Raw genomic sequence first — 20,878 nt, forward strand, 5'->3', positions numbered from 1 at the left:
CGTCCGCGGACTCATGTTCTACTACGGGCTAGATATCCATGATCTAGCTCCAAATTATTTCCTCAACATCTCAGTATTCATTGTCGTGTGCGAGGCCTTCCTCTGCATCCCGCCCCACATCGGATTGTGGTTAAAAATCTTCAATGTGAAGTCGAAGGTGGTGAGTGGCCAATACCTAGAGTGTGGAGGCGCCATGGTGAGCAAGATGCCCAACGTCACATGGCCTCAAGGCTCCTTCGTGGAGACCGTCAAAGGGTGGCAGCGATCGTGGTTCTATATCACAGAGCCGCGCGGCACCACCTGAGCCGCGGCTCTTGAATTTCGGTCCGGAGCCCCGATGCGGCTCGCCTCCTGGCTAGAGAAGGGCCTGGACTGGTCTTCGTCAGACGAACTGACAAGGCTTCAGACGCGCATCAAGAGCATGATAGACAAGAATATCAATCTCGTCAATGTGATCCAGGTGATGCTTGTTTGCCGGATCCTTTCGTGCCAAATCCGGACGTGCCATTTGTGGGAGTACGATCCGGCCAAGCACCAGACCTTGCTGCAGTTCTTTGGCACTATGCACAAAGACATCTGGAAGGTGCTTTTCAAGTCCAGCGAGACGTGGCCGGATACAACCGAGGACCGTGGGCACAACTTGGCCCATCCCGCTAGTCCGGTAAGTTTTTTCATGTTTTCAAGGTGTATCCTTTACTTGCATACTCGAGGAAGACGCCTAAGCCTTCCTATTGATTTTCTCAGGGCTAGACAAAGAAGGCGGAGCGGATTCACTGTCCGGCTCCGCTGCCCGAAGACCCAGCAATCCCACTTCTGACGAAGATGCTGGTTCCGACGCCCTATCAAGCGCCGGAGAAGAAGGCCAAGGGGACCAGAGGTGGCCTCCGTCGCAAGGGTGCTTCAGACATGACGTCCGAAGACACCGAGACTCACTCCTCCGCCGCCGAGGACGAAGAGGAGGAGGAAAGCAACTCTCCCCTAAGGGGGGGGAGGAAGAAGAGGGCGGCCTCCACAAATCTAGAGGCAGAGGCGTCCAAGAGGGGGAAGGGTTCCCTCGCAGATAACTCCGCGTGGGACGTCGACAGCAGCCCAGAGCGGCGCCCCCCAGACAAGCCCCTGGCCAAATCATGAGTACTGAAAAACCCGAACGCATTCATATATCCGACACTTTAACTTCAAGGTTTTAATATGTCAAATCATGTGCTGCAACCCGACCCATTCTGTCCTCCAATGATCCTCATCAACGGGGAATTCGCTGGACCCTAAGGTGATGGACAACGGGTCCCTTCCGGCGGCCTCCTCTCCCAAGGCCATGGATGACACCGAGGTGTTGTCACGAAGGACCCTAGGCCAGGGAGAGAAGCAGGAAGCCGTCAAGGCGGCGCCAGAGGGTGAAACCTCGACCGCTGGACACATGGATACTGTTGATGGGGGCCATATCCAAGTCGGCCCCAAGCCGAATACAATTCCGGAGACCTATATGGCTCCAGAATCAGGCAAGGAGCCTCTTTCGAAAGAAGGAGGTGCGCCTATTCCACTGATGACCTCTGTCCATCCAGAGGCACTAGATAATTTGTTGGAAACGCTGCAAGGCGCTTCCATTGTTGAGGAACACCGTATCCTTATGGGTATGGTGATTGAGACAGTGCGGCCCGTTAAGAGTGGACTTACCGACGCCAGTACCAGCCTTCTAACAGGTTTTGTGGTGAGAGACACAATTATAAAATGGATGTCATAGTATAGAAAGTAGCCCTTGAGACTCTGTCTGGTGTTCGGAAAGATAAGCCGAACATAGGATCAAATAATTTTCGCAGGAGACTAACCTGACATGTCTATGTGAATAAGCAGGCGTCGTTGCTGGCTGCGACCTCTCATGCTGCTGAGGTCTCCGGACTGAAGCAGAGTCTACGGACTGAATTGAGTTCTCCCCTTGAAGTTGTCTTGTCGGATTGAGTCTTGAAGGATTTGAGAACACTTGATGTATGTCTTGGCGTGCTTATCTGTGGTGACAATGGGATATTCACGTGATTTACTTGATGTATGTTTTGGTGATCAACTTGCGGTTTAATGAACTTATGCATAGGGGTTGGCACACATTTTCATCTTGACTCTCCGGTAGAAACTTTGGGGTGCTCTTTGAAGTACTTTGTGTTGGTTGAATAGATGAATCTGAGGTTGTGTGATGCATATCGTATAATCATGCCCATGGATACTTGAGGTGACATTGGAGTATCTAGGTGACATTAGGGTTTTGGTTGATTTGTGTCTTAAGGTGTTATTCTAGTACGAACTCTATGATAGATCGAACGGAAAGAATAGCTTCATGTTATTTTACTACAGACTCTTGAATAGATCGATCAGAACGGATAACTTTGAGGTGGTTTCGTACCCTACAATAATCTCTTTGTTTCTTCTCCGCTATTAGTGACTTTGGAGTGACTCTTTATTGCATGTTGACGGATAGTTATATGATCCAATTATGTTATTATTGTTGAGAGAACTTGCACTAGTGAAAGTATGAACCCTAGGCCTTGTTTCCTAGCATTGCAACACCGTTTGTGCTCACTTTTTTCATTAATTGCTTTGCTTTTTTTATAATTTCAGATTACAAAAACCTATATCTACCATCCATATTGCACTTGTATCACCATCTCTTCGCCGAACTAGTGCATCTATACAATTCACCATTGTATTGGGTGTGTTGGGGACACAAGAGACTCTTTGTTATTTGGTTGCAGGGTTGCTTGAGAGAGACCATCTTCATCCTACGCCTCCCACGGATTGATAAACCTTAGGTCATCCACTTGAGAGAAATTTGCACTGTCCTACAAACCTCTGCGCTTGGAGGCCCAACAACATCTACAAGGAGAAGGTTGCGTAGTAGACATCAAGGCCACCGCGTGTGGAGTTGGTGAAGAAGAGTGTGCGTGCTCGATCGAGGGCGTGGGGCGCGATCCCACGTCCAGGGTCCGTCCTCTTTTGCCGTGAAATTAGGACAACTCCAGCGCGCGACCCCAAACAGATGTCTGTTTAGCCCAGATTCTGTCTGTTTGGGTAGGGCAATGGGATCGTGTTCGGGCCTTTCCTGGGATGCGGTGGCCGTACGCCCAACGTGCGGACACATCCTTTGGCCCCATCTTGTCCACCACGACCAAAATGCCAATATATTCATATTTCAATGTTTAAAACCAGTTTGCACGTCCAAATATTAATGATCTCAAAAAAAATAGTTTTGCAACCCAATTGAAATTGTCTCTAATAAAATAGTTTTACAACCAAATCGGAATTGTCTTGAATGAAACCAATACACTAGTGGTTGCCAATGTGATTCCACATGTTCTCAACCAAGTCATTTTGAAGATCTGAATGAGTGTGCCAATCACGCATTTCACGATGGAATTGGGCAAACTGTTCAAATGGCTGGTTCTTGGTGCAGGGGCTCAACATTTTCACCTTGATAATCAAATCCTTGGTCGAAGATGCTATTATCATGCTCGTCCTCAACGATCATGTTGTGCATGATCACATAAGCAGTCATCACCTTCCAAAGCTTCCCTTCATCCCATGTCAGTGCAGGGTTTCAAATGATACTCCATCGGGATTGAAGCACACCAAAAGCACGTTCCACATCCTTTCTAGCACTCTCTTGCATTTGGGAAAATCTCTGTCTCTTCTCTCCTTGAGGGTTCGAGATTGTCTTCACAAAAGTTGACCACTAATGATACATACCGTTAGCTAGGTAGTATCCCTTGTTGTACTGGTGGTCATTGATCTCAAAGTTGACAAGTGGGGAGTGACCTTCTGCAAGTCTTGCGAAGACTGGAGAACACTGCAGCACGTTGATATCATGGTGAGAACCTTCCAGCCGAAGAAAGAATGCCATATCCAAAAATCTTGTGAAGCCACCGCTTCTAATATGACAGTGCACGCTTTAACATGCCCCTTGTATTGGTCCTGTCAAGCAAATGGACAGTTCTTTCACTCCCAATGCATACAAGCTATGCTGCCAAGCATGCTTGGAAAGCCTGCGTTGATCGCCAACAACCTTTCTGTATCAGCAGCCACTCAAGTACTCAGGGCCAAACACTGCCACCACGGCCTTGCAGAAGTTGTATGGCGACAACATACATGTGGTATCACTCATGCGCACGTACTCATCCACAAGATCGTCTAGAATTCCATATGCAAGCATGCGGATGGCCGCGGTATATTTCTGGTAACAGGACAATCCAAGCTTGCCAAGGGCATCCGTTTTGCACTCGAAGTATGGGCCATGAGCAACCACTCCCTTTCGGATACGATTGAACCATGCCTTCCATACGAAAACGGCGACCGAATTTATCCGGTTTGAAGAAAGGAGTATTCGCAAAGTAATCAACATAGAGCAGGGCGTGGCCTCTCTCTATGTTGCGGTTCAGGTTGGGAGCATGGCCAGGGACTGACCCCCTGTACCGAGGCCGCTGCCGCTCAATGTGGTCGTGAACGACCAGTGCAGCCACCACAAGATCTTCGTCATCCGAGGACGGATTGTCCGATGAATAAATGAAGTGGTTGAAGAAAATTTCATCTCCACTGTCCATACCTTTGTGGGTAAAGTGTCTAACACCTCGCGGTCGTGGTGGAAAGGAGGCCGCGATGATCACCTCAATGCAGCAGGAGCAGCTGGCGGCCGACTACAGGCCGCTCTGGAGCACCCGACGGAAGCTACTGTGGTCCATAGCCGTCGTCGGCGGTCGTATCCGCTCTGGCACTGGTTATGGCGGCGACAGGCAAAACTCCTACGAAAGCGCGGGCATGGTGGCGGCCATGTCGAGACATGGTTTGATATGGACGACCCGTGGGGGTGAGCAGTAAGGAGGTGGCCCGAGAATAGTGGCGACGCCGGCGGTGGGGTAGGATGGGGGAGAGCGGGTGGAGGCGTTGAAGGTCAATGGAGTGATAGTGTCCCTGACAGGCGGGCCACGGAGAGGACAAGGGCGTGCGTCCAGCCCGTCCGCGCGATGTCCGTTTACCCCAAACGCGGCGCAAGTTTGGGCCGAAAATGAGTTGAAGACGGACGAAAACCGGACATTTCTTCATTTCGGGCCGCGCGTTTGGCCTCGCTATTAATCTGTTTTATCCCAAATGGATTAGGACGGACGAGATCGATCGGGTCGCGCGCGCTGGAGTTGGCCTTACCCGGAAGAACAGTCCCGATTTTTTTATAAATAATAAATAATAATTCTGTATTTACTGAACTGGTAAACGACCGGTGAAAATTGCGGAAGTAGGAAGGACGTTGTGGACTACAGCGTCCAAGGCTGGACTCTATTGCAAAGTGCGGCCCTACCTGGACGCTGTTATGGGCGACGTCCACCCATGTGATTTGGTTTACTAGGCTAAACCGAGTTGGTTTCTATTTTCTGCGATATACATAAGTGATTCATGATCTGCAAACCCTAGTACGCATGCAGTTGTTGCTCTTGATCTCGCCGTGTGGTTAGCAAGCTCCCGACATCACCAATCAATCATAGGAGTTGCGTTGTTTCACCAGTCGCTCGTCATGAGGATCATCTACTTGACCTGCAGTTTGTGCATGTAAGTTGTCGCACGAGTCTTCTACCTAATCTATTCAATGGTTACAAGTGTACATTGTATAGATGATTGAGTTGTTATTCAAGGTAATATAATTGGTAAGTGCTAGTCTCTGATAATTGATAGGTCGCCAAAATTTCAACCTTGAGTCAATAATAAATCGGTTTAAAACTTTGATGTTTATTTCGTACATTTTAATATCTTCAGGTGAATTCGAGAACATGTTAATTGTTCTAGCATACATGGATTGTGAAGTGCGACATGGACCCATGGGCGTAGAGTATAGTGTTCCTCCGAAGGTCACATTTCCAGCGTCAGATAAAACGAACTTTTGAAGACATAAAGCTGATAGGTAAATGAAAACTATTTGTCTCAGGCCACCAACGCTCGACCAATGCCAATATCAAATATTTGTCGACATTGATTTTCTTCATGTTTGCAATCTGGTAAAAACCTAAGTTCTTTAAGGCTGAGCTACACAAAGGATCAAATGCACATTCAAGCAATTGTCAGGCTGCATCAATATATAAAAGAATTAGTCTCAAGTCAACCACTAATCTAACAAACCAGATGGAAATTTATAGGGTGCTCACATTTTCCCAAGCTTTTGATATTTTGTGGTGGCTGTGAGGCATCCATAACAAATCACTAAAACGCCCAACTATATACATTGCCAACAATGTTTCCTTCTGCCAAATTAGACGAGGAACCGGCTTAAATCAAATTTTGTATTCATAACAGAATGTTTGCTTCTGTCAAATTGGATGATAAGCCACCTAAATCAAATCTAAGTATTCATAACAAACCACCACAACCCAAGGATTATCAAATACAGTGTAGCATTAATCTAATTGTGAATTCATCAGCCACGAAAGCGTTTCAATCAAGTCCAATTGTGGATTATTTAGCTGAGGCTTGCTTGCTTCCAAATTCGTATAACAGACACAAATAAGGACAAGGTGAAGGGTGGAGAGAGAGGGCTCACAATGATGCGGCCACAATTAGTTAGGGATGGCAGTTTTGCCCATGGGTATGGGTACCCGCGGGTACCCTACCCGAATACAATGGGCATGGGCAAGACATGAAGAGGTTTTGTATCCATGGGTAATGGGTATCCATACCTGCAAAATATATGGGTAGGGCATGGATATGAAATTGCGCCAATGGTTAACCCAATGGATACCCACAAAAAAATAATAAATGAAAATAAGTCCTATGACATGTGGTGTCAACATCCAACTCCCATGGCCCATCCCTAATTCTCGTATTCCCTAAACCGGCCATAGCTCATATGCTCACATGTGCTTTCTCGTCACTCCCCCTACATCATATATGTCTCCTCGAAAAGATGAAATCTTGAATTCTCGTCGTCGGAAACTCCTATCCATCTCTCGATCCAGCGATCCCCAATTCCCCCATATGTTTCCCACTACGTCGAGATTCCACCAACCGTTGCTCATACTCGCTTGATTCCTCCAAGAGGCCACCCACCGGAGGAGGTTGCGTCTGTGCTATACTACTCGCTTATCATCACTTGAATTTTAGACTCATTTCTTTATTTTTTATAAATTTAAATACCATAGATTGTACCCATTGGATACCCATTGGGTATAGGATACCTGATGGGTATGGGCATGGGTATCAATTTTTACCCATGGGTATTGTACTGGGTGGGTATAGAAGGTTTCTATGGGTATGGATTTGGGCAGAAGGAGGTTGTACCTGCCCATACCCTACCCATTGCCATCCGTATAGTTAGTGTCGCTCGATGCAGCGGTGAGTGTGGACGGGGAGGAGGTGGGCAGGCCGTCCTTGGGGGGGAGGATACAGAGGACGAGGCCGGATTCGGTCGGAAGCAGCCGCGGCGCGAGTGGTTTTCGTGGCAGGAGAGGTGTGAGGGATTGGGAAGTGGGACTAGCGGCGAGCTAAAGGCGGCTAGAGGAACACCATTACCGGTTGAGGGATAGCGGCGGCGCCGCCAATCTACAGTGGGAAGGACCTGATAGAGCTTTGGGGCAGCCACTTCAGGAGGATTTGGGGCTGCACCGTAATAAAACTAGGGACGCTGGTAACAACAGCGACCACACCTGGACGTGGTTAGTAACAGCGGCCAGCTATGGACGTCATTAAAGACCACGTCCTTCTTATTTCCACAACTTTCACCAGTCATTAACCAGTCCAGTAATTACGGAATTATCATTTATTAATAATAAAAAAATCGGGAACAGTCTGGACGACGACAAGAAGGGATTCCTTGTCCTTCGCCCTTGAATCATCTGTCACACATTAATCCACCTGTCCATGCAGGTGAGTGAGTGAGTGCATTCAACTCGGTGTGATGGGTGGGAATGTGTGCATGTTCCACAGCCCAAAATAGGACAATAATCCACTTCAATCAAGTCTCCCTTGTGCTGACATGTTCTACATTTGCAAAGGTGACAATACTCTTAAATTAATTTGCCCACTGACATGAGGACTTAGATATAAATAAATGCATTTTTCCCCCAAAGGATTTATATGTCACCGCATGGAGCCGGGGAAGTGGCCTCTTTGCTGTACGCATGGAGGGAGTCACAGGCTGACGAGACTGATTCATGGTGCTTGTGCATGTACGTATACTGGACCAGTGACTGGCTGGTGGTTGCAAGCCTGCCACAACCCGGTGCGTGAAAGGATTTGTGTCAGTGCATGGAGCCGGGCGACACGTACGCACAGGGCCGGGGTCGACCATGTTCAGCAGCAGTAGCTCGTGTACTGCAGTATTTTGTTTTGTTTCTGTACGTACGAGTGTGAGACGACAGCCCGTCAGTGTGGCTCGTGCTTTCTGGTCTCGTTTTAGAGATTCTCTCTTTACCCTTTTTGGGGAATGGATCCATGCATTCTGGCGGTGATAGACGTGCATCTTATCAGGATGGGTGGGTAGATACTTTGGACGGATGCTCGGTAGAGGTTCATGGATCGAGTCACAAGATGCAGTGCCGGGGATTTGTGCTTGGGGAAAACGAGAGAGAATAACGATCAAGACAGGGAGAAAACCTCTTGCTAGTTGTTGCATATCAATTTGCAATGAGCCCAATTTCAAGTTAAGAAGTTGATAACGCAGTTGACGTGCGTGTTTAAACTAGTAATCACGTGCAGCAGGTGTGCTGAATCAACCGGGAGTAGAGGCATCGGCAGCAGGCCAGTAATAAAACAGCGAGTAAGTTCCGAATGCATCAAAGCGAGGTGAATCTCCAGTAACCACGGGCGGACGGCTAGAGCCTGAGATGCGCTCATCATTGCCGCGGCGTGGTGATGTGTCCGTCTTTAAACTGGCTCTGATCAGATTCGGAAATCGTGGGAGTCAGTCCTTGAGTTTGAGGCGATGCTATTGCGTACACTGTATTCTGCAGTACGCCCTGAATTTGAGTACGCGTTCCAGATTGTCCCAAGACCCTGCAGCGGCAAAAAATGAACAAAAAGAAACTCCTGCACACACACGCATGCATGTGGTTCCTTCTGACCGACAGATTATCAGGCAGTTCAAACTGATGTAGGGCTAGGGCCATTTTTTTTTAGCGGCTTAAAAAATAAGCCGCCTCTCTTCGGTTTAAAAATAAGGCACTCTCAAAATTTGTTAAGATTTTTAAATTAATTATTTCATAACTAATTTAGAAGGCCCAATGAATAAGGGAGACGGCTTATGACAAAAGCTAGGTAGGAGGCGGCTTATTTTTTAAGCTGCCAAAAGAACACGGCCCTAGTTTGGTTCATGTCCTCCTGCCCACTCGCCTGGGCTGGAGCGTGCATGCATGTTGCCTGGATATTGTTTGGTTGCTGTCCTCGAAGTGCCTGTAGTTGCCTGGCCTTAAGCAGTACGGACGTGATTAGCCTGGATGGAGAAGCCAGGCAAGGAGGTTAGCCTGGCCCAGGCTTCAAATTTCAAGCGCCTGGCGAGCCATGATGGCTGCCTGGGGTTGCAAGTACGGAGTTGTTGTCGATGGATGTGCTCATGAATAAATATTTTTTAACAGTTTATCTAATTCACGTCTAGATATTTTCTAAAGATGTCACATCTAATCTCCCACAAATAACGCAGCAACAAGGAATAAAAAAATTGAGACAAAAAAATAGATCACAAACATAATGGACATCAGGTTAGATATGACATAATTATGTCACATCTAGATGTGTCATAGGCAGACCCATTTTGTAGAGTATGTATAGGACACATCTAGATGTGACATAGTTATGTCACATCTAAGTTGATGTCCACTCTGTTTATTGTCTTTTTTTGGTCCTAATTTTTTTATTTTTTGTTGCTGCATTATATATTTCTGGAAGCTTAGATGTGACATCCTTAAAAAACATCTAGAATGAATTAGACAAACTGCATTTTGTAAGCTTAATGACTCTCCAGGCGAGGGCTGAAACCAAACACCTTCTCACCCACGCTGCCTAACCAGGCAAAAGTTCACCCCAAAGTTTTTTTCGAAACGGAGGCAAAAGGTTTGCCTCATCGATTAATTAAGAAGAAGAGAATTACCCAATTAATTAATGGAAAACCGGGCGAAAACCGATACATATAGACCACATGCGGACTACTCGCTAAGAAAGAAACCCCCCCTAACCCCACGGTCAACCCGGCAAACATACATAACGCGCAACAACCACAATCCCTCACACTTCTACGTCGTAAAGAAACACCCAACGAAACCAAGGTTGAAGACAACGAACAACACCAAATCCACGGAGACGAGCCAATCCGAGATGGTGGTCGAAGAGACTGAGAATCATCCATTAAGCAGCCATGGACAACTTACCAAGGGCGTCACTCTACTTGCCTATGCTCCTAAGAGCCTTCTTCACCTTCTTGATTTTGCGCGTACAAGATTCCTCCACTAGAAGGCAAGCAATCGTCTTGCCAGACCCAGGGCTAGCTGCCTCCAAGAAGGCAAGCAAGCCGCCAAGCTTCTTCTTGAAAACCACCTCGTCAATACGTGCCAGCATATCTTCACGGTCAAAGACGGGCGGGCGGATGGACTTCGGCGCCTCAGAATGAGGTGCCAAAGCACCTACAGCATCAACCTCGGCACCGACAGACGCGACCTTGTCCCTCGCAGACACCGCCATAAGAACATCATCAGCCACGGGTACCACCGACACGATGGACTCTTGCGCCTCCAGTTGCCCACATGACAGAGGTGAACCCTGTAGTTGCGCCTCAAAATTAGGTGCCAGAGCACCTACCTCATCAACCTCGTCACCTACAGACATCACATGCACCATCTCCTTCGGAAGCACCATTGAAAGAGGTGAAGTGGGCTCGCCACAACGCTCCCGCAGCTCGGGCATAATCTGCAGCACTGGAGTCACAACCTCGTCGATGACTACACTCCTAGAGACAGACAACAACACAGGACTCGACGACAGACATGAAGTAGCTCGAGGGGAGAAATTTTCATAGAGGCTTGCTTCTTCCCCAACTGAAGATCCAGTCTGAAGCTCAGGCAGCGGAGACACAACTGGCACAACCTCAAGTTTGGCAAGGGCGGCCTCCGCTCTCCCTAAAACACTCTCAACTCGCGCAAGGCAGTCAAGAAGCAACGCGGTCTCCTCGGCCAATCCGGGTTTGACATTCAAGACAGTCTGGAACGGTACATCTGATGTGGTGACTTCACTGGTGGGTGCAGGCGATGGAGTAGGACATTGACACGGCGAAGTTTGGTAAACAGGCTTCCTTGCATGGCAGAAGCGGGCGATGTGACCGGATCGAAGACAGTCCATGCATCGGATAGGATCCCTGCAAGAATGTGCACGATGACCTCGACATGGGCACCGAAAACACCTATCTCTCAACCATGTCGGAGGCGGGCAGCGGAAAACGGCAGAAGTCGGGTGACACCTTCTTGAGACGAGCTGCCAGCTCTCCAACACATTCCCGCATGGAGCGTGACACTCAGGAATTGCCGGCGTCACCTCACAGTCGAAACATCCTCGCATCCCCAAAGTGAAGTCCACGCCAGGCAGCACTTTCGGCCAGGCAGGTAGCTGTGGACATGAAACAAACTAGCTAGTACTCCTCCGTCCGGAATTACTTGTCCGAGGAATGGATGTATCTATATGTATTCTAATTCTAGATACATTTATTTGTATTTATTTCTTCGACAAGTATTTCCGGACGGAGGGAATAGTACATAGAACAGCATTGCTCTTACTAGTTGTGGCGCGTACGTGCTACGTACAAGGTCGTCTTTGTTCTGTTTTGTTATTCTACTATACCCTACCTTCTACGTACTTGACGCAAGAAATGAAATGGCGAGAATAAGCTTTGTTTATTCGGCTGGCGGGCGGGCCCGAAGCAGAATCCGCGACGTCGCCGTCGCCGGTCGGGATCTCATTCTTGCTCCACTCGGTCGGTCGTCAATCGTCAATCAACAGATTCTTTCCGCCCACCAGCACCAGTCTACTTATCTAATCAACCTCGATCGTGTATGCGAACGTTAGATCAGGACTCAAACAAAAGTCTTGCGATCTTTTCTGGATATTCGACGAAATGACCCTGCATTCCCTGTCAGTCAGTCCTGGATTTACCCAACCGATCCATACAGCAGGCCTGGCCAACGGGTGAAACTTAAAGCTAGTAATTCAACGACGACGACGACGACGACGTTTAGGTCTAACCGCCGGGCAGCCAGAAGGGACGGACGATCAACTCGATTTGGCCAGGCTCGACCTTTAATGGATTTCCTTGGATTGCAGGTTGCAGCCTTTGCGTCGCAAGCATTTGTTTTTCTCCTTTTTCCCTGAAAAGAAAGGGAATGAGTGCCGGCGGCTTTAAACTATATGGCAGTATTCCACCCGAGCGCGCGCCAAGGAATGATTTGTGGTCACGTGATGGACGCAGACACAGAGGGAATGTTCCATCTGCTGCTGGGTATGCTGTTAGGTTTATTAGGTTAGGCCAGGTCACGTCCGCTCCTCCGGAATGATTTGATCCATGCAACACAACGGCTTCTGGATCCATGGATTGACCGCCGCCTCTGCAGAGAGAGAAAGAAACCCACTCGATTTCGCTCCCTTGGTCAACAAGCCAAGCCGTGCCGTGGCGGCTACCGGCCGGTACTTAACGAAATCGCGCGTCGATGGTGCCCCCTCACAGTACGGGTGTACAGACTGAACTCCTCTCTGTGCTAGTTCAAGTGGGTGTACGTAGAAACAATTAAGTACTGGTACACGAGGCAGGTATATGCAGTACTACATACGTGCCGCCGTGCTGGTACGGGCGATTATCTCCTTGCTTCTACAGCTCTACCATTAACACGTACGTACCATGACGATCTTTTACTTGTACTGTGCTATGTAGATACTCCTACGGCTCAAACTGAACTCAGACAGACAGAATAGTCGGTACCGGACTACCGGAGGCACCGAACGGCGTTGGATTTGGACCAGTCTTATACTACTAATACGGGTGGCAAACCCAACCCCTACAAAAATGATAAATCCGGCACCGGCACCGGCACCGGCACCGGGTACCAGTGCGATAAATAAACAAACGGCTACGGCCTTCACTGCACTGTTGCCCGCGGGTGGGTGTGTCTGCTGCCACTGCACGCACACGCGCCGGTTGGTTGGTGCGGCCACGGCCAGTTGATCGATCTCGGCTCTGCAACAACACACACCCTCCCCCAGCCCAGGTGGTAAAACGGCCGGTCAAATATTTCACCCAGGGATGGAGCTGGCCGTTGCCGCGTGCATGCCGCGTCAGCATCCACTGAAATACAACGAGAGCCCACCGGCAGCTGACGCCGCTAGGGCTAGCATGATTGATTGCAGCGCTGACTGACTGCGGCCTTTTCACGGGCGGCTGGCTGCGGTCCGCCAGTCCTCTCCTCCCTTCCACTGCGTTTCCCTAGCTACCAAGCCGAATCACGGGTCATGACGGCAAGATTACACCTGCACAGGTCACGGCGACTCGCTTTGACCGCCAGTAGAAATTGAGACTGGCAGTTTTGACCGCCAGGTGGTAAAGAGCCCAGCACTTGAAAATGAGCTCCCACGGCCACGTGCCGTCTCCTCTCCGGGGTATAAGCAACCACTGGAGAAACAAATGGTTATGTGTATGTGCATTTGCAAATTCTGTATGTGTAAATGACGTACGTATGTGATCATGGCGTCATGCGTTCCTCGAGCGCTTATGGAGTACTCCCTCCGTTCGAAATTACTTGTCGCGAAAATTGATGTATGTAGATGTATTTTAGTACTAGATACATCTATTTTCGAGACAAGTAATTTCGAATGGAGGAAGTACATGCGATTGCCCTTCCCCTTCGAAAGTGTGCAGGATTGATTCTTAGCCCGGTCGAACCAACGCGATGGCGAGTGGTCGATCGGCCGACGGCGACGCGTATCCGCTCCTCCATCCCGCCCGGCTGAACGTAGTACGTGCAGATCAACTGCAGCATTCTGGGGCCAAATTAAACAGATCCACGGAAAGGTACATGCAACTTGCGATGCGAATCTACGTAGCGTACTCCAACGCCGTGTCTCTGCAGTTATTGATTACTGTATATGTTTACTAAACGATTATCATACTGTTGGATTCAAACAGCTTGCTGGTACATCCGTCCGTGTTGGTGCTATCATGCCATGCGATCGATCAGCGCTCCATTGTTGTTGGATGTGGTGAATCTTTTGGCCAACCGGTCAGCGGATTCGTTGGGCGTAGGAGGAGCGACGACGCGCACGCGCCAACGGTCGGTACGTACGGTCAACCTCCATCGGGAGAGCGCTCGCGGGTCCTGCTCCTGCACTGCACGGCAACACAAATGAATTCGAGGAGCTCAATCGTACGTATGGAGAGATTGGAACATGAGCAGACGTACCGGTACGGTACATACGTAGCAGCATCATCACTACTGGTTCTGCATGATCCAGTACAAAAATACTCCCTCCGTTTTTAAATATAAGTCTTTTTAGACATTTCAAATGGACAACAACATATGAATGTATGTGGACATATTTTAGAGCATAGATTCATCCATTTTGCTCCGTGTATAGTCACTTGTTAAAATCTCTAGAAAAACTTATATTTAGGAACGGAGGGAGTAGTTATGTATTCTCCCGCCACTCTCTCTCTCTCTCTCTCTCTGGCAGTGGGGGTATAACAAACTTACCGTCACTGTCCTCGACGGCAGGGTGGTGATCAACATAGACGGCGCCGTCTGCCTATGCTGACATGTATAAGTGGCTATCGCCATATACCGCGACGGTAGGTAGTTATACGCCACTATGACAGCCAATGGTGGTAGGGTGGTGAACAGGTATCTCGCTTCGTGGGGTTGCGGGCGGGCCCCCTCCCATCAACCCCTTTCTTCCTCCTCTCCTTCACGAACAAAGGTTGCAGCGCCTCTCTCCTCCTCCTGATTCCCACCTTGGATCTCCCTCTTCCCTCAACCATTCTTATGGATTTTTGGGGCAAAACAAAGAGGAAGCACTAGTGCAGCGCGTCATATATAAACGGTTTTTATCCCCTTTTTGCGACATATTTTAAACCGTCGCCTTGCTTGCGTGGGCAATAGGGGGTGGGAGTCAATCCCACATGTCCCGGAAAATCGCGATAGTACCTCCGGTCACATGCTTAGCGCATATGCTCGTGTGCGATAGGAGGAGCTAACGCGGACAAATTCGCCAGATAAGCCGTGTGAGATATTTGTGGCATCCCACACAATAATTGCGGAATAAACGTCTGCGTTGGCAGACCGTATCACAAACATCTTTCTGTCTAGTCTCGTCTGTGATAGGAGGAGCGATCACAGACGATTTGCCTCAGTTAAGCGTTTTTGTTATCCAAGTATATCACACACGATTCGATTCGGTGAAGAAAACTGTATGAGATTGGGCTATCCATCACGCACGCTTTTACTGATAAAAACGTTTGTAAAGTGCCATGACCCATTTAGCATGTTTATTAGTTTCTACTAATACTCTCGGTATTAAGCAAATTCACATTTCATATCGAAAAGATGTTTACCACTTTTGTATCGGCACGCAAATATATTTTAACATCACAGTACAAATAGCTACATCTGAACAACACTGTACACCATATAGCTAGTTCACCTTCATAAGCATAGAACAATATATTCATTTTCCTAATCAGTTGATGTATGTTGGTGGATGCGTGCATGATCAGCCAAATGCATCTTCTCTAGCTCTACTTTCAGTTTAATAAAAGCATGTTTTGCACTACCCACCTGGGAAAGTGCGTCCTATGAAACACCATCTTAGCAAGTCTAATTTGAAAAATCTAAGCTCATTCTTCATCTTCCTATTTTCCTCCTTTATTTTAAAATATTCTCAGTGTTGACAACATTTTCTCTAAGCCTATCTCTATTCTCTTCCTCATACATGCTCTAATACTTTGTTAGGCACATCTTCAAAGACTGTGCTTCTCTTGATCAACCCACTCTGGGTAAGAACACTTCCATTCATCCTATAATATTTACTAAATCATATTATAGTTGTCAGAAAAATGGGTTTCTATCAGCTTAGAAAATCACCACATACATGTTTTGAAGAACTGAAAAAACACATTTATTATGACATATCTTCTCAAAAATTCAATGTGCACATGAATTAATTGCTATGGAGACAACAACCAAATTCTGGAACATCACAAGCTAAAATTAACTGCAACAATGCTACAAGTCCTAAGTAATGTATAATAAAAAATGGCTATTTTATGAGGAAGCTAACTATAACTTCAACATCACAGTGCAGTGTTTGAATGATATAAAATTAATACTAACATGTATGTACATGCACAAAATTTATGACATAGAACTGATGCCATCAATTAAAATAACAGTAACATCGAACTATGAAAGTGTCTTAATCACACCCAGAATAACATATCACGGTGACAGTGTTTGAATCACATTTAACAATGATTTTCAACAACAAAAATGGGGCTAACCTTCTCTATGCATTCCAGAAACTTTCTTCCACCATCAATAGATTCAAAAGCGACTAACTTCATGCATGGAGATTGATGCTGACAACGAGTAGGCATATCTTCATCTACCACGCTTCATTCCTTGCAAGGGATGATCTATAGGGAGCTACAAGAGGAAGAAATGACTCAAATCGACCGCTGGTTAAAATTCAATTCCAAATCATGACCCTAAGCCTAAGGGAGTGAGAGAGAGGAGAGAGGCATACCTGGCTGGTGACATGGTCGCCATCGGTGGAGGAACTCCTGGAGAGGTCATTCAAGGAGACCATCGCGTCTGGGACAGACGGATGCTAGACAGAGAGAGCGAGCACGCAAATGAGGACGCGACTATAGCTTAGGAAGGAAGGAGAAAACAGGGGAAATGTGGTTGTTGATCGGAGAGAATATGGGGAAGAGTTAGATATTTTGGTGGCAGGCGAATTTTTTTGATAGGTGGAGGGAAACTTGGCGCGCAAAGTGTCATCAGCCACAATTCACTCTGGAAAAATGTGCGTGATAACATACCATTGCAAACGATTCTTCTGCTTTACGCGCATGCAATGAGTTTGAGTATACAAATTTTTGTCCAAATTTCACTAGTTATAATGCTCATCCACACCATTACATAATTTAACATCACTTGCTAATTTGGGTTCACAAAAGAGCCTACATCATATAGACCATCTACTGGATGATACGGCTTCGCAGACAACCTACTGGTGACTCTTGGTCCTCTAGCCGGACGTCCGGGACACTATACGAATGATCTCGGCAAAGCCCGGATGATCTGGGTAGCAATCCGGATGATCTGGCTGTTACGAGGAGGATGGCACTTTTGGTGGTAGAATATTGGCTAAGGCATTTTTGGTATGATTTGAGTGGAAAGGTGTGTAGAAGATATTTGACTTGAGCAAATTCATCATGAGCCCCTTTGATCCCCTCTTAAAAGTGTCGGATCCCTATAACTCAAGAACATAAAAGAGCTACCCTAGATAGCTCGCATAAATCCAATCTTGAGCATTTTTTTTTCAATGTTGGTTTATCCAAACTACTAAAGCCAAAGGAACTAATACCTTTGACATGAGCATTCCACTTGAGGTTCGTGTTGACGTTTATGCTTGGCTCAAGTTGGAAACATGACACTTGGTGAAGACATCAAATAGCTTCCCCATAAACCATGGGGGAAGCATTTCCTTGTATTCCATCTTCACATGTTCATCGTAGCATGTATTTCTGCAGGACATATATCCTGAACTTGCCCTTGTAAACCATGATTATCATCACTTGATGTCATCCTCTCATTGCCACTTCGAATCTTTCTCTTGATGCAAGCCCATGATAAAAAAACCTAAGGCCAACTCCACCGCACGACCTCAAACGGACGTCCGTTTTATCCGGATTTTGTCTGTTTGGGGTGGCGACAGGTGTCAAAAAGGACGTGCGTCCGGCTTCTGTTCAAGGCGCCCACCGCGGTGACCAACCCCAAAATGTCCGCTGCCCCGCGCCAGCCGTACCATGTCGTGGCCGCTCGCGCTCGCTCGCCGGGGCCACCCGCCGCGCCAGCCTGCAGCCGCGTTTCGCCGCCCATCGTCGTGCCAGCCCGCAACCACGCCCCCCGCCTGCTCGCCCGCCTGCAGCCACCGCCCGTGCCGCCGTGCAGCCTGCCACCTTGCACCCGCCTGCAGGCCGCGTTCGCGAGCTCTGGCGCAGACTGCGCCCGCGAGCTCCGGTGCAAGGTCATGCTCCACCCAGCGTGCCCACGCCCTCCGCCCCGCCCAAGCCTCTGCGCCGCGCCCCGACCCCGACAGCCGCAAGCTCGGCCGCCCACGCGTGCCCGCGCCCTCAGCCCCGCCCTAGCCGCTGCACCGCGCCACGGCCCCAGTCCCGGCGAGCTCGCCCGCGCCCGCGCGCGCTCCGCCCCGCCCCGGCCGTGGCGAGCTCGGCTGCGCCCACGTTCGCTCCGCCATTCCTTGGCCGCGACGAGCTCGGCCGCGCCTGCGCCTGCTCCGCCCCGCTCGCCCCATGCCCCGCCACGTCCCGCCCCCACCCTGCCAGCGATGCTCCCCACCACGCCTGCGTCGTGCCAGCCTGCGCTGACCAGAGCGGCTCTAGAAGCCATCCTTGCCGGTCTGCAGGCCGAGGAAGCCCAACGAGTGGGTGGTGGCGAGCAGCAGGAACACCTCGGGCATCCGCCCCGCCGTTGTGGGCAGAGTTGGGCGCGTCCTGCGAGCCTGCCTGCGTCGTGACTACCGGGGTCACGCGTCGGAGCGGTGGAGAAGAATCAGAGAAAAGGAGGAGAGAGGGAGGAGGATGGGTGGGTGGGTGGGTTGGCCCCTTTATTTCAATGACTAGTGGGCCAGGCCTCACATGCAAAGGGACAGGCGCGGATGAGGACCACGTAGAAAACGTCCGCTTGTGTCCGTTTCAGACGCAAAACCAGACCAAGTTTGCGCCCAGGATGGGGCGAGCCGGACCAGAAATGGACGTTTTTAACAGATGTGGTCGTGCTTTGGGACGTCTCATATGTCCATTTTACCCCAAACGGACAACCCCGGAAAATTTGGGGTCGTGCGGTGGAGTTGGCCTAACCCACATGGACATAAAAAACACATAATATGGGTTAGTTCACAAAGCACAGTTGACAATTACTTACCATACCATAACATCTCACGTGGTACATTATTTGTTCTTGCGTGATTCACCATTTAGAATTTAATCTTCAAGCATCATCTCGGTCGACCTTTATATTTACTCCATGATCAAACCTGATGTTTTGGGGACCATTTCTTATAAGCATGTGAAAGGATTGAGAAGAGGTGTCTAGAGGGGGGGGGCTGATTAGACCCTCAACAAACAAAGTTGGCAGTTTTTAAGTTTTTCAAGTTGAGGTGATAAATTAGCACAATTTCAAGCAAACACATTATAATTCAAGCAAGCATGCAAAGAGTATATGAGCAGCAGAGAGTAAAGCATGCAACTTGCAAGAAAGTAAAGGGATGGGATTGGAGTGTGCAAACGCAATTGGAGACACGGATGTTTTTGGCGTGGTTCCGATAGGTGGTGCTATCGTACATCCACGTAGATGGAGATTTCAACCCACGGAGGGTAACGGCTGCGCGAGTCCACGGAGGGATCCACCCACGAAGGGTCCACAAAGAAGCAACCTTGTCTATCCCATCATGGCCATCGCCCACGAAGGACTTGCCTCACTACGGTAGATCTTCACGAAGTAGGCGATCTCCTTGCCCTTACAAACTCCTTGGTTCAACTCCACAATCTTGTCGAAGGCTCCCAAGTGACACCTAACCAATCTAGGAGACACCACTCTCCAAAAGGTAATAGATGGTGTGTTGATTATGAACTCCTTGCTCTTGTGCTTCAAATGATAGTCTCCGCAACACTCAACTCTCTCTCATAGGATTGGATTTGGTGAAAAGATGATTTGAGTGGAAAGCAACTCGCGGAAGGCTAGAGATCAAGATTCATATGGTAGGATTGGAATATCTTGGTCTCAACACATGAGTAGAAGGTTCTCTCTCAGAAAATGTATGCTGGAAGTGTAGGCACGTTCAGATGGCTTTCTCCATTAATGAAGAAAGGGTGGAGGGGTATATATAGCCTCCACACAAAATCTAACCGTTACACACAATTTACCAATCTCGGTGGGACCGAATCAGAAAACTCGGTCGGACCAATTTAGTTCATAATGTGACTGTTAGTCATTTCGGTGGGACCGATACGTCAACTCGATGGGACCGATTTTGTTAGGGTTAGGGCATAACATAATCTTGGTTTGACCGATCACACAAACTCGGTGGGACCAACTTTGGTAATAAGCTAACCAGAGAGTTGGTCAGGCAAACTCAGTGGGACCGATTCGCTCATCTTGGTGGGGCAGAATGTTACGAAGAGGAAACAAAGAGTTTGCATTGCGAACTTGGTGGGACCCATCGCTTCATCTCGGTTAGACCGAAACGTTACGAAGGGAAATAGAGAGTTTGCAATCCCATCTCGGTGAGACCGAGATCCCTATCGGTGAGACCAAAGTGACTAGGGTTTCTGGCAGGGGCTATGTCAAACAAACTCGGTGGTGCCAGATAGATCAAATCGGTGGGGCCGAGTTTGACTTTTGGTTTGGGACATATGTGGATGTGAGAAAGTGGTTGAGGGCTTTGGAGCATATCACTAAGCAATCAAGCCATTAAGCAACACCTCATCCCCCATTTAATAGTATTGGCTTTCCTATGGACTTAATGTGATCTTGGATCACTGAAATATAAAATGTAGAGTCATGAGCTTTGAGCTTGAGCCAATCCTTTGTCCTTA

The sequence above is a fragment of the Triticum aestivum genome, chromosome 5B, assembly GCF_018294505.1.
Source record: "Triticum aestivum cultivar Chinese Spring chromosome 5B, IWGSC CS RefSeq v2.1, whole genome shotgun sequence".
Classification (NCBI taxonomy): Eukaryota; Viridiplantae; Streptophyta; class Magnoliopsida; order Poales; family Poaceae; genus Triticum; species Triticum aestivum.